This window comes from Halichoerus grypus, chromosome 9 (genome assembly GCF_964656455.1).
Source record: "Halichoerus grypus chromosome 9, mHalGry1.hap1.1, whole genome shotgun sequence".
Taxonomy (NCBI): Eukaryota; Metazoa; Chordata; class Mammalia; order Carnivora; family Phocidae; genus Halichoerus; species Halichoerus grypus.
The window spans coordinates 60,191,348-60,206,036 of record NC_135720.1 but is presented as its reverse complement, the minus strand read 5'-3'; the positions used below and the strand labels follow the sequence as shown (position 1 = coordinate 60,206,036).

The following is a 14,689-nucleotide window of genomic DNA, read 5'->3' as shown; positions in this document are numbered from 1 at the left end:
TCCAGTTACAAATATATAATGATGTAGATACAACATTATCTTTTTTTTTTTTAATTCGCCACTGACCAATGGAAACTTCTTCTCAGACCGTCACAGACTCTCAGACTGGTGTCTGGGAGCCTCTGAACTGGTTCAACATTTTATTTTAGAAGTGGAAATATGGTTCCATGTTGTTTCCAAAGTTGCATGGCTGGTAAGGGCCAGAGACAGACCCATCCCCCAGCTTTCCAGTGCCAAGACCAGGGTTTCCTGACTTCACCAAATGCTGGAGGGCACTGTGTCATCAGGCTCCCCTGGAGGCCAGAGAAAGCCCCATGAAATCCTGGCTTAGCTGTATAACCTTGGGCAAGTTAATAAACATCCCCAAGCTCCTCGTCCTGCGCCTTCCATGTCAGAGGACTTCATTTATTTGAGTTCATCGTCTGTCTTCCCATTCTTCCAGCATGCTAGGTGCTGCACTTGAGACACAATGTCCCATTTCAGTCTATGGGAAGTGTAATATGGAAGAAGGTTGGGGGCTGGCCGATGACACTTGCATTTCCCTTTGTAGCCCTCACAAAGCCAGACCCCTTGTTCTCTCCCCAGGGCCAGTCACAGAAAGGGGCTGTGGGTTTGCAGTAAAGAAAACAAACTGGCGGCCAAAAAATTAATTGAAAAACAAATTAAGTCTTTACTGTCATCTCTGGAAATTCCAGAAAGGACTCATAAACCACAGCACATCTTTTGAAATCCTCTTTCCCTAGCCACACGCCTTCACCCCCCCACACACACATCCCCTACAGCCCTGCCCTGTCTTCCCACACAACCCCTTGGTGCCAGGGCTGATCCTGATGCTCTTTCCTTTCTCCCAGCAATCCCAAACCCTCCCTCCAGTTCAGACAGAACACTCTTTCTAGTTCACATTTTTCTTTCACTCTCTTTTTCTGCCCTTCCCCCCCCTTCAATGAGTAATACTCTCCATCTGCAATACAAATCTCATTAACCCCCTTTCCTTTTTAATTTCCTCCTTGCCTCTTTCCTCTGATTTACGTGATCAGGCCAAGACGGGCTTCTCAGAAGCTGGTGGGGAAGGAGTGTAGATAGTCATGCTTTAATGGTTGGTATCCCTGCCACGTATTTATTTACCATATATTTATGCTACAAAAATACTTGATATTCCCAGACATCTTTAAACTCTTCATATTTACAAATATATAGGAAACATTATTTGCATTTTACAGAGTAAGGAACTAAATAAAGAAGGGATATAATTGATTTTCTGAGGTCATTTAAGTCATCTGAACAAGAAATATATAAAGCAAATCGTTCCTTTATTCTTGTCCTAGGCTTTGAAAACATTTTCCACAGTAAATATTTGTCAACAGTAAGTATTTACCAGATACTTACTACAGTCCAGGCACAATTCTAGATGCTAGGAAAATAGGGATAAATGAAACAGACAAGATCCCTGCACTCACAGAGACTTTGATCATAGGTGGGAAGGAGTATATACCTGGCAGAGGGGTAGGGAGAAAACAGATAAAGGGATACATTTTCATACAATGAGAAGGGCTATAAAGAAAATGGAACAGAGTACTATCGTGGCTAGTTAGAAAGTGGGCAGGCCAGTGGGTCATTAAATCTCTATGAAGAGATGAAGATTTGGGGTCAGATCATGCCAGGTGAGGCAGAGCGAGTATAAAGGTTCATAAGACCTGGGAGGAGGGGAAATGTTGAGGGGAAAGGGAGCTTAGTGTGCTTGTCAAGCAGAAAGAAGTCAGTACTGGTGGAGACTGGAGTGAAGTTGGTCATGAACGTGATAGGAAAGGTGGTCAGGGTGCAGGTCATGTTGAGACTTATAGGCCAGGGCTGGGGGATGGTGTTTATTCTAAGTGTAATGGGAAGCCATTGGGAGACTTTCAGCAGGTGAGCAATATGATCTGATTATTTTTATAAAATCATTCAGCTTTGTTGAAAAAAGAATTTAGGGAGGCTGCTGAGAAGGGTATTACTCTGACTCAAGCAAGATATGCAGATCGCTTGGACAAGAACAGTGGCAGTGGAGATAGGGAAAGGTAGATTCAGGATATATTTTTAGGTAGAGCAGATAACACTTGCTGAGGAGCTGGATGTGGGGTTAAGAAAATGATGATTCCTAGGTGTTTGCCTTGAGCGACTGGTGAATGGATAGTTGGGCCCTTTCCTGAGATAGGGAAGAATAATTCAAAATATAGAGAAGTGGGCAGAATCAAGTTTCGGTTTTGCCTGTGTGAAACTTGTAATGTTTGGTAGACAGGCAGGTAGAGAAGTGAATGGCATCTGTGCATCTGTCGTGGTTGAGGTCAGCGTGCTGCTTTCTCTGCCCTGAACACCTTCCTTTCCTCTGTCAGCAATTTCCTGCTCACCCTTCAGGTGTCAATTCAAATGCACCTCTCTGGGAAGTTAGCAGCTCTCTCCTCTAGGGTTTCTTTCAGCACTGACCATGGGGCAAAGTGGATGGTTTCGAGAGCAATTTAAGGAAGTAAAGATTTGCAGGCTGGAGTGATGGTTTGATATGAAGGTTAGCAGGTGTCAACAGAGACTCCCTGGATTCTGGCTTATCCAACAGTTTGAATGATCATGCCATTCACTGAGCTGTAGAAAACTAGAAGGCAATGAGGTTTAGGGGGGTGGAGGGAGAACCATAGGTATCATTTTTTATAATGTTGAATTTGAGGCAGATATGAGACATACACGTGGAGATGAGGAGGAGAGGAGGCAATTGGATATTGGAGGTCTGCCCAGGAGAAGGGGCACTGCTGAAGGTACGTATTCAGAGTCATTAATTGGTGTAAGGAGAGGAGAGCCTAGGACCAACCATGTTAAGTTTGGTTAAAAGAAGGTAGTTCTGGGGGCGCCTGGGTGGCTCAGTCAGTTAAGCATCTGACTCGTGATTTCGGCTCAGGTCATGATCTCAGGGTTGTGATTTCATGGGTCACGAGACTGAGCCCCTCAGCGCTCAGCAGGGGAGTCTGCTTGAGATTCTCTCTCTCCTTCTGCCTCTGCTTCTCCCCCTGCTTGCTCTCTCTCTCTCTCTCAAATAAATAAATCTTAAAAAAAAGAAGATAGGTCTGAAGAGGGGATGGGAGAAAGGACATTCAGAGAAACAAGAAGAGAATTCAGAAAAGGTTCGTTGTATCCCAGAAACCGAGCAGACACAGCTTTGGGGAAAGAAGTATTAGTCAGCAGTGTGAAGTGCTGCAGAGAAGTAGCTACTAGTCACCAAACCCATGATTCCGCCCGTATGTACTGTGTGCTGCAGATGTGTCAGAAGTCACCAGAGCCAGGGGTGTGCATCTCTTCCCATCTCCACACTCAGTGAGGTCATGTTTGAAGCTTGAATTGGCCGCGGTGGAGGTATTAACACCATGGAAATCAGCAAACACTACAAATCAGGTCTTCTTCCTCTCTCCACTCCAGAGAGCTAGTTGTTAAACATTTACCAACATACCACCAATTAAGTCTATCTATTAGAAATATCTGGGAGCTTTTTAAATATACCAGAGCCTGTGTCTCATTCCTAGATTTTTTTTTAAAGATTTTATTTAAATCGAAGCTTGATCCCAAGACCCCAGGATCATAACCTGAGCTGAAGGCAGATGCCTAACCAAATGAACCACCCAGGTGCCCCTTATTCCTAGATTTTTAATTTACTTGCTCTGGGTGTGCCCTGGACAATTGCATTCCTTAAATGGTCCCTGGGTGTTCGATTATGCAGCCAGGATCAAGAACCATGGATCCCTAAAAAGTAAACCAACCACATGTTTAATGCCCATGGAACATCACACTGATGTCTAAAAAGCAATAAAATAAGTTAGTCAAGAAGAAATAGTCTAGCATTCCGGATAAGTGGGATTGGATGGTACAAGTCTGAACATGCATAGTGTTAAGTCACATTGCTAGGGGTCAAGGTAGGTCAAGGAGCAACAGGGAACAACCAGTATAGGTCCAAGCAGGATTGTTCAGAATCTTTTCCCAATCTTCTTGCTACAGAATGGAGCCTGGAAAAGAAGCCAGCTCACAGAGGAGAGTAAGACAGCCCAGCTGAAAGACAAAGGGAAACTTCCCCCTGGAAATATTGTACCTGAAAGCCAGCTCCACCCCTGGGCTTTATAGGAGTCAATAAATCCTCCCCACATTTTGGGATTTTCTGTAACTTACATCTGAAAGAGACCCTTTCAGTCAGATGGGTATGAATCATGATCTCCATCTTCATCATGTCTTATTATTGAGAAAGGAATCTTATTATGAACAAAAACGATGCCTACCTATAGCATAGATGATCAATAATAATTGCAATCCTTGATCTGTAAGGTCAGTAAAAGCCCCTAAATATTCAATATTCTTACCCCTTCTGTTAATTGAATCATGCCCTTCTTTTTGGTCTGAGGCTGGCAACATTTCCAATTGATTTATAAATAAATATCCGTGACATTTATGTTACCTAATGAGTACAGATGAGTACACACAGGACTCAGACTTTACCCTATGATGAAGTGAAAGGTTTAAAGAAAAGTTAGTCCGAGTTTTTTTATTTTGAATAAGTGGGGGAAGCCAATGAATCAAGAAATCTACCCTCTACTAGTGTTCCTACTTTGTCTTTTACAAATTCAAAATATCCCATATTCCAGGTTTACTTTAGGTGACTATTTATAGTTTATTTCAAGAGGAGTGAAGAAGGCAACTTGAAAGATCACATACTGCTTTCAGAACGCAAGGTAATTGTTTTAAAGTGTGTGGAAGGGAAAAGAGCCTCTTAACCAATTAGCCAAGAGGACACACTATACTTCAGGATTAAAATTACCAAGATATGTGTGAGGATCCAAGTAGAGTCTCTTCTATATCATCAAAGAGATTCTTCAGCTATTGAAATGAAGAAGAGGGCAGCAGTTTCAATGGTACAACAATCAAATGACTAAGATTATGAAGAAGGAGGTAGGACCCATATACCTTCAAGTGGTAAAGATTTTTAATGTGGCAGAAGAATGGCTTTCAATATCTGGTTTATTTTCCAATTTAAATGATTCTTCTGGGTAGTATTATAATGTACAGAAGAGAGTTTTCCAATTGTATGAACTGATTTTGTCTTCTTCCATGGATAGCATATGTTTGGCTTGGTTTTACAAAAAGCTATATTAGCATGAAGTAACATAACTCATTAACAGATTCTTCAAACTCCTGCAGATAATTTTTCAGGGTTTAGAGGAGAGTGACATGGAAAATGATGGTAGTACAGGGAAATATAAGACCCTTTTCTAAAGCTTTATCAGTGTTGGGAGTAAGAATAGCCTTTTGCTAACCAAAACAACAAACAAAAAACCTATATAAAATAGGTGATTGACTCATTATTTTTATAGCCAAATTTTATCTCTTGTCATATCAGCTTGCTGATCTTCTGATATTTTAGGTGCAAAATAGAGAAGTGAAGATCAATGTTTAAGTAGCATCTATGCAAGATGACTTATTGACTACTGGACACAAGACAATTCTAAGTTCTCTTTCTCCAACAGGATGGTAAGAATGTGGATTATTTTCTGCTGCTCAAAGAATGGACTAAGAATGGGTTGAGTCCATAGAATTTAATATTCACTTTTGTGGATATTATAAGAGAATCTTAGGAACTTTGAAGGAAAGAATTGCTTTGCTTTGTATTTTGGTTTTGGGGTTTTGTTTTGTTTTATTTTTTGGAAATATTTGGAGGAAAGTGTATATGCCTCAGCTCATGTTGGATGTTTCTCAACGTTCTTTTCCTCTACCATTCCCCTAAAGAGAGAATTTTATTTTAATCAATGAATTTAAATTAAGTCATTCTAATTAATTAGTTAATTAATTAAAACTTAGATTAGATTAAATTTGTCCCTAATGAGAGGAATGGAATTAAAAACTAAGGAACAAGATTTTGTTGAGGAGAGTTGAGTTTAGGAGGGCCACAAACCATTATAATATGTAAGATTCTTTTCACTCCGCTCCCAAGAACCAACTTTCACTCCCTTTGGGGAAATGAAGGCTCAGATATCCACTCAACTAAAGGAAAAGGAGGACAGTGGGCTTGTTGTAAATTGAATTGTAGTGGATCTCCCACAGCCCAAGTACAGCAAATATAGCTGGGCTTCATAAGAAGTGCACACTAGTTCAGAAAACAGCTGACTTCATCATCTCATACCTGAGCTTTCTCGAGGCATCTTTTCCTTTCTACTTCCCTTACCCTAAATGAGCAGTCACCCAAAAGCCAGATGTTCACAAATGATCTGGAATCAGTAATATACATCTCATTGTTCTACCTCTTATCAATCCGCTGGCAAGGAGAACTCTATCAACTCTCACTATCTCCAAACTGGCTCACCAAGGACCTCACATAGGGAACTTGCAAAAATACTGATTTCTGCAGATTTTTATTGAGGACAAGACTTAACACTGCAAGCTGCTCATTATATGTCTCAATTTTCTTAATTTCTCAGTCACTGAATTCTTTTTAAAACTGCTTTCTTGCAGAGAGGATATAAATAATTAAGTAAAGGGGCCTTGTCCTATTGTTCTGGACTGCCAACAGAACCTTCCTCCATCTGATTTTTAAACAGAAAGAGCATAGATTACTGTGGAGACAGTTCATTGCTGAAAAAAAAGAAAAAAACTGAGGAAAACTTAGAATTCTTTAAGCTCATGGAATCACACTCTTGAAGTACCATTCACAAGGCATAGGCTGCCATGGTGGTGTGAGAGAGCTGGGGGTGGGGGGCAGAAGAATACGGGGTGGGAGCTAATTAGAGAAGAAAGATAAGAACAACTTGCATTGTCCCTTCTTTGAGGGAGCTTTGTAGTGGGGGGCCGAGGGGAGCAGTTAAAGTGGGAGGTAGCCAGGAGAGGTTATCCTGAAATTCTGAAATTTGGGGGTGATTCTAAATAAAGAAAGTGGATTCTGCATCTCATCTGGTGTTTGCCCTCAGGCAAAGCCTGCAACATATCTCTTGTTGTCAGAGTGAGAGAAGCCAATATAAACATGGAATGGCCTCCCGTGATGGACCTGAGCAAAGACTGCTCCTGGGTAGGTAACCTGGTGTTGGAGCGGGGCACAGCAATTAGCCGACAGCACAGTCGGCCAGGCTCCATCCCAAAACCATTCCACTGGGGATGTGGAGACCCAACAGAAGTGGACCCTGCTGGGGGAGGCAGGAAAAAATGATTGTGCCTCCCTGGGATTACTCACACTAGGAAGCCGGGCAGGGTGTCTAAAGGACATCTGGTATGCTACCCAGCGATCCAACATCAGCCTCGGTCCCGGCCACGACTGCCCATGGCAGACAGCAGCACCCTGCACAGAACCCTATGAGGCTGGGAAAGTAGGCTGCCTCATCTCACCCACCCACTTTTCCACCCACCTTGTACTTTGGGATGGCGGCCCAAGCCCATTGGATCTCTAAGGGAGAGGAAACTCAGAAGTTCAGCTCTGAAATTGATAGGAACTGAAACTGTAATAATACTTGTACTGAAATGGAAAGATTTTCTGGACTAGACTGACTATCCAAAAGATACTAAATTTTAATACAGAAATGTCCAGCTGTAACAGGGTTAAATTTTCTGAAACCAGGAAGGAAGGGAAGCAGATAGAAGTTTAGGCTCTGTAAGCAAAACAAAGAGAATTTTATTCTTTTTTTTTTAATTTTTTATTGTTATGTTAATCACCATACATTACATCATTAGTTTTAGATGTAGTGTTCCATGATTCATTGTTTGTGCATAACACCCAGTGCTCCATGCAGAACGTGCCCTCTTTAATACCCATCACCAGGCTAACCCCTCCTCCCACCCCCATCCCCTCTAGAACCCTCAGTTTGTTTTTCAGAGTACATCGTCTCTCATGGTTCGCCTACCCCTCCGATTTCCCCCCCTTCATTCTTCCCCTCCTGCTATCTTCTTTTTTTTTTTTTAACATATATTGCATTATTTGTTTCAGAGGTACAGATCTGTGATTCAACAGTCTTGCACAATTCACAGCACTCACCATAGCACATACCCTCCCTGATATCTTATCACCCAGCCACCCCATCCTTCCCACCCCCCCCCACTCCAGCAACCCTCAGTTTCCTGAGATTAAGAATTCCTCATATCAGTGAGGTCATATGATACATGTCTTAAGATAATTTTATTCTTATACAACCTTATTTACTACTGCCCAAATCATACCTCTTACACTTTCTCGTCACTCCCAACAGTGACCTTCACTGAAGATACTAAGGCACTGGATTGGCTTACAACATAAACCCTTAAAATGTAGGGGGTTTGTACAGAAAATTTCAATGAATCTCAATTGTAATAGCTTTAGTTTCTCTGAGAAACAAAGGTTATGGGGGAGAAATGTTTCTTTCTGCATAGTTTTGGGTTAGAAGGAGAATGAATCAAAAAAAAAAAAAAAAAATTGCACCAGGAAAAGAATGTTGGTACAAATGTTACAGGGCCGTGTATGTGCCCGGACTGTAGAGAAAGAGGCAGGTATGGGGTGAAGCCCGATGCTGGTTTGGTGGGGTGCTGGGGCTCTGCATGTCTGTGAGCTGGAGGCAAACACAGAAGACAGAAGACAAGCTCTAAACCCCACCACCCCGATGCTTTTCTATTTCCCTTCCAAACATCACACTGTTTGTCTTCTGAGGATTCCAAAGAACTGCATTTCCATGGTATTTTTTTTTTTTTTTTTTACAGCCACAACCTATTTCTCAGTAGTAATATATCATCATTTCTTTTACACATTTCTCCACTTTTAACATTTGGATTGCTGCTCTTCTCCTGATAAATAATGTGCAATGAACATCCTCTGCTTGAAGTTTCATGCACACCCACAAGTATTTCTCTGCAATAGATACTTAGAAGGATACTTTGTCTCTACAAATCTCTGAGTTTTAAGTTTCGATAAATACCTTCCCCCTTTCTTAAAGCCTTTCCATTTGATACTCACAGCAACAATGTTTGAGATGATCTGTTTCCCCATTCTCAAATTTGAAATGTTTGATGGAAGAATACACACTCATATTGAATTGTTTTTAATTTGTTTTTTCCTAATGACAGGAAGTTTGAACACTTCAGTTTATTTACAGATATTTATATCTAGTAATTACTTTTTATGTCTTAGCCACCCAATATAATGTGAATAGTAATGGTGAGTGTGTATAGAACATGTTATTCTGACTATTAACACAGCTTTTAGCTTTTAAACTATCAAAGTAGTAAATTTCATTAACAAATGTCTTAATGTTGACATATCCTTGCTTAGATATTTTATTAAGATATGATTAATGGGCCTTTTTCTGTTCAATTTCCTCACCATTCAGTAAACTTTCTCAATGTGAAGTTTGTGCCTTACATTGCGGGAATTTTTTTCTATGAATTCTATTATGTCTTCACTTCTCCCTGACTCTCTCCTACAAAAAAACAAAACAACAACAACAAAAAAAAATCCCAAAAAACAATTAGATGGATGTTGGACCTTAGGTTTTGACCTACCACGTACCTCCACATAAACTCATTTCTTAAAATATTTTTGTCTCTGATGTGCCTTATGTTCTAAAAGATTTCCTCAACTTTATTTTCCAAATTAGTAATATATCTTTATGTATGTCCTTTCAACTATTTAGCCCTTCTGTTAATTTTTAAATTCCAGTGATCAAAATTCTAATTTCCAAGAATTCTTCATTTTCTGATTTCTCCTTTTTCATAACAATGTGTTCTACTTTTACCGATCAATAGTCTTTTGAATTTCATTGAGGATACTAATTAGAACTGATTTAATGTTTTCTTTAGTTCTTCGAATTATCTGTTTTCAACCATTATGCTAGTTCACTTGGTTCTTCTCTTTTATACTGTTAGTAGTTTTTATCCAATGTCTGGTGATCCTTGGTTGCCCATTGATTCTATGAATAATGAGCAAGGTTGATTGAGGTATAGAAGTGGAGTGGGTTTCCTCTGTTTCTCCTTCATGCCTCTCTCCTGCCTGGAAGGAGGAAAGGAGTCTCCATCAGCCTACATAATTTAAGCCCACATACGCTAAACCCCTCCTCTCCACCAGTAAAATAAGAAGTATATTACTCATTTGAGGACGTTAATGTCTTTGCCTCCTACCCTACATCTGTCATGGAGATTAGCATTCCCTCAAGTCCTATACCCAATTTTGAGGGCTCTTTGGGTGGCATCCTTACTTTCCTTAGAATGCATTTATTAACTGGGAGCTTGCTGACAAGCACCTCCACCACCTGTTGTCCAGTGTGAGACAGTGAGAAGGGGGAGCTCAATGTTCTAATGCAAAAAAAAATCCAGATAATTTCCCAGGACCTCTTTCTCCTCTCCTATTAGTTTACAGGCTGATATTAGTGGATTCAGAGAAATCGAATTTCAGGGTGGTGTTCTTCCTGGTTTATGTTCGACTGTGGTGCACTCCGTTCTGGCCAGTCCTATCCCTTCTGTTTTCTATAGTCCAGAAATTTCTTAACTTCTGGCAGAAAATGATACCCTTTCCTGTTACCAGCCCTGTGACATGTTTGCCTATTTTCTGTTATTTTAAGGGATTTTGAGTAAAAAGAGTGGAAAAGCCCATGTCCTCAGTTGTTCATGCTGCTTCAGTCCCCTAGGACCCTAAGCCCCTCTCCCCAGCTTTCCTTGCCTGAAATGTTAACTCAAAAAAGAATCCCTTAAACCCACCAGTCCCTGCCTACACTGTCCTGCAAGTTCTTTTCTTAAATATGGCAATTACACAGTGAGATATTCCCTAACCATTTCTCCCCAAACTTTCTCATCTGTATGAACTCACCTATGAAGGCAAGGACCCTGTGGTGAGGCTCACGAGTCCAAATGGCAGAGTCTTTGCAGCCAACGATGAGACGTGCACATCTGGGAGGGTGCCTTGTCGGATTGCACAATTGTTTCCTCCATCCCCTGCGCTGCAGAAAATAGGTTAATTAACAGGCCGACTTCAGCCTTACTAAATTTATTATGAATTATATGTTTAGGGGTGTTGGTAAAAGGCCAACACTGGCATCTCTTTAACTAGTAATTATTGTGTTTTATTGTTGTGGACCTATAACGCATTAACAAGCCAGGACTCGGCTTTATTAGAATGCACGTGGCTCCTCCGTTCCATGCATATTTATTATGCGAGAGAATGGGATTCTTCTTCTCTAGCCTTCACTAATTTAAAAGAAGATATCCTCAATGAAATGTATTCAAATATTTTGACATTTTGCTTCACCTCACTTACAGAGCAGAAATTGTTTCTGACAGTTATTATACAGTGCTGGAATCCTGCTGCTTCCGCTGTTGAAGAACAGGTTGAAAAGACACAGCGCTTGCATTTTGTTCAAAGAGTGATTCTGTGGCTTAGAAATAGCAGCACTGTCAGCTGTGATTCACGGAGAGTTTAGATAATATCCAGTCTGTAGTCACTGCGAACATGGGCTTCTGGGCGGGGAGTGGAAGGAAATGAGTGGAAGCCGGTTCCCTGAGGTTACCCAGGAGGATGGGTGTGAGATACGGAGCTGGCATGTGGCCACCTAAAATTTTGGTAGAAGGCTTTCTCCCCCTTTTCCATGTTGTCAGCCCTCCTCCCCTCCCCCCCCCATTAGAACAGGCTCAAATTTCAAATGCATCTATTTCCACAAAGGCACACAACGGTAAATGTTAAATTGAAACACTGGGGCATTGCAGAAGCCTGAACTGTCTAAAGTGATTAGAGGCAACATTTGATGGGCGTTTCTTTGATCGAACTGCACTGAAAGCCGAAAATCACTCTCGGATCATCTGTGAGGGGGCGTGGGATGACACGCCACCCAACAACTATCAAGCCTAACGAGCAACCTGATGTGATTTCTTTCGGGTGCCTCTGGTCGATTCGGTGGACTTCTGCTCTGAATGCAAAAGTATTCTTCTAAAGGCAGGATAAAATAATTCCTTGCAAAGGGCCTGACGGAAGCAGGGGCAGAGTTGGGCACCAACCGATTGTCACAGAGCCACTGAGACAGACAACCAGAAGCGAGGAGAAAACCATTCGGCAGCCTCCCTGCCATTATTTATGAAGTTGGTCTCCCATTTCACATCAAACCCACCGCAAGGTCTAGAAGCAGAAGAGCAGCTCAGGGTCAAAACTGATCAGCTACGCTTTCAGAGGAGCCCAGAGGACTCAGCTGATCACACTGTATATGGAGACATAGTTGACTCTGTTGGGCACAAGTTAGTGAGTGGAGAGCCCATGTGGGGACTGAACCTATTCTTACAGGTTAACAAACAAATGCATCACAGATTGAGGACACGCTGATGTTAAAAGAGAAGACTCATGGGGTAGTGGCTCTGCCTAGAAATCTGGCTGGTGCAGATGTGCATCTGGGGGACTGAGGGTACTTTCGGTTTGCCATCTGGATTGGTTGAGGCTGAGGAAGCCCAGCTAAAGTGTCGGGAAGGAGCCCCAGCAAAGGCTGTAGTGGGAGAAAAGGATCTTGCAGCCGGTCAGGGGATTTATTTGCCTGCAACGTCCCCAGGGACCTGTGAGTAAATCTAGAGGGCACTGAGGGGTGACGAGGCCCATTATTCATCAGAATGAGACATGACCAATTCAGCCCTCATTAGGGGTCTCTGCCAGGCGGTGAGAGGTCAGACCCCAGCAGCGACCTGGGAATAGATGAGAAAAAGCTTTTGCCACTCTGTGAAGATGAAAAGAAATGCACCTAGATTTTTTTTTTTTAAAGGTAAAGTCAGCCCTAAAGGAACTACAGAAAAAAAAAAATGTCTACATTAGACCAGGTAAATTGTTCCAGGCGACTCTCTCAGTGAATAAAGCTGGTTAAGCAGGAAGAGAGGAAGTAGGATCCCAAAGCATTAATCACACTGAATTGCAAATTATCTGTTCCCTGTCTTATTCATTTTTATATCTCTAGTTAGTACCATACAAAATGCTTGACACACAGTAAGTGCTAAATAAATATTGATGAATGAATGTCAGACTTTTTCATCTCTAATGTAATCACAATTGGGAACAAGGCAGGAAGCCATATATTATAGTATTTTTGAGGCCAGCATGAACTGTGGCTGCCCAGATAGCTTCTTAGGAAGCATGATTTGTGGGATCTAAAAATGTTCCCTTACTCCAAAATCTCTCCAAATTCCCAAATATCTGAATCTCCGCAATTCACACATGTTCCACGGGTCATGATAATGCAGTTAAATGCTCTATATGGATTATCTCACTTTGGGGGTAGTATTACTATCTCACTTTATGGTTGAGGAACCTGAGGCTAAGGGACTTAAGTTTACAGCTGTGGTAAAGATCTGAATTGACTCTAGAGGTTGGACTTTTCAGCATCATTCTATCCTGCCTCCTAGACTGTTCCTAAAAGCCTGCAACAATACAAATATTTAAGAGAGAAAAAAAATAGTCCATCATTAACATATTTGTTTGAATTGATTCCTCAGATAAACTAATTGGGCATTGAGCTGGACCCTGAGGAGAGAGAATTTAAGTTTGATGAGCAGGATGTTTCTGAAAATTCCAATCCCAGGGCTCTGACTCACTTCTTTAGCATTTACTGTATGCTAGGCATTTTGGAAAGTACTAACTAACTAGAGATCCATGGCTATATGGATCTGTCTGTATCGGGCCCGTTTCATTTTCTGTCAGGGAAAATCCTTTTTTCCACAAGTGTATACGGCAAAAGATGCAGTTCTTATTTTAGTTTGTTAATAAAATCTTAATTACCCATAGAATTGGGTACACTTTTTTCTTCTTTACACTACTGCACCACCAAGAGTTGGAGATGAAATTGAATGAGGAGATTCTCCAAGGGAGCATCCAAAGAATGACTTCATAAAATGTGCTATTGTCCTCTCAACTGGGGAGTGAGGCCGTATTACAGTTATTAACTTCATTGCAGGAAATTCTCTATGGCAAAAGCACTGTTCAAATGGTCATCTATTAAGGAATAATGGATGTTTTTAGAAAGTGCCTTTAGTAAACATTTGATAGAAAATTGAAGCAGTTACCTATGTCATTTTTGTTATGTGTATCTGAGACCACCTCTTTTTTTCCCTGAAACTATCCAGAGATTTTTGTGAGGGTAAACATAGCCTGTGGTTCACCCTGTGTTATGAGCAGTTTACTTAGTTGTCTTTTTCCCACATAGCGAAGCTCTAACCAATATTAATAGTTACAGTGGAAGGTAACATTTGCACACTGAGAATCTTAAGTTCCCTGGGAAAATTGAGTTTTTCCTTAGTAGAGATTTCCAGAGATTTATAGTAAATAGTCTCAGAAACTATTGGAATAAATCATTCCTCAAATTGGGCATGCAAAGCTTAGAAATTAGGAGGCTATCAGCATATTTTTGCTGTGAATTAAAGGCATCTGGATATCTAATCTGATATATATTAAGTATAATGTATATCTAACATAGTATTAGATATTATATAATATAATATGATATGATATATTACGGTTTTGATATATTTACATCTATATGAGTACATGTGTGTATGTGCAGATGTATATTTAATGGTCTGCCAAGTGCCAGGTATTTATAATAACAATGAACTAATAATTACTGAACACTTAACTAAATGTCAGCCACTGTGATTTAAAAATCCTAAGGTAGGACTTGATCAGGGAAGGTTTTATTGGTTACTATTATCATCCCTGTTTGACAGT

At 40.9% G+C, this 14,689-nt stretch overlaps 1 long non-coding RNA gene across 1 annotated transcript in view; it reads right to left on the bottom strand.

Moving 5' to 3' along the window:
* Nucleotides 1-9,873: 9,873 nt before the first annotated feature.
* LOC118549127 (uncharacterized) overlaps nucleotides 9,874-14,689 on the bottom strand; it is a 59,203-nt gene continuing 54,387 nt past the window's right edge. The window contains exons 2-3 of the long non-coding RNA XR_013440919.1: nucleotides 10,811-10,940; nucleotides 9,874-9,997 (exon numbers count right to left, since the gene is read on the bottom strand). This is a non-coding gene — a long non-coding RNA (uncharacterized LOC118549127). The remainder of the gene's footprint in view (nucleotides 9,998-10,810; nucleotides 10,941-14,689) is intronic.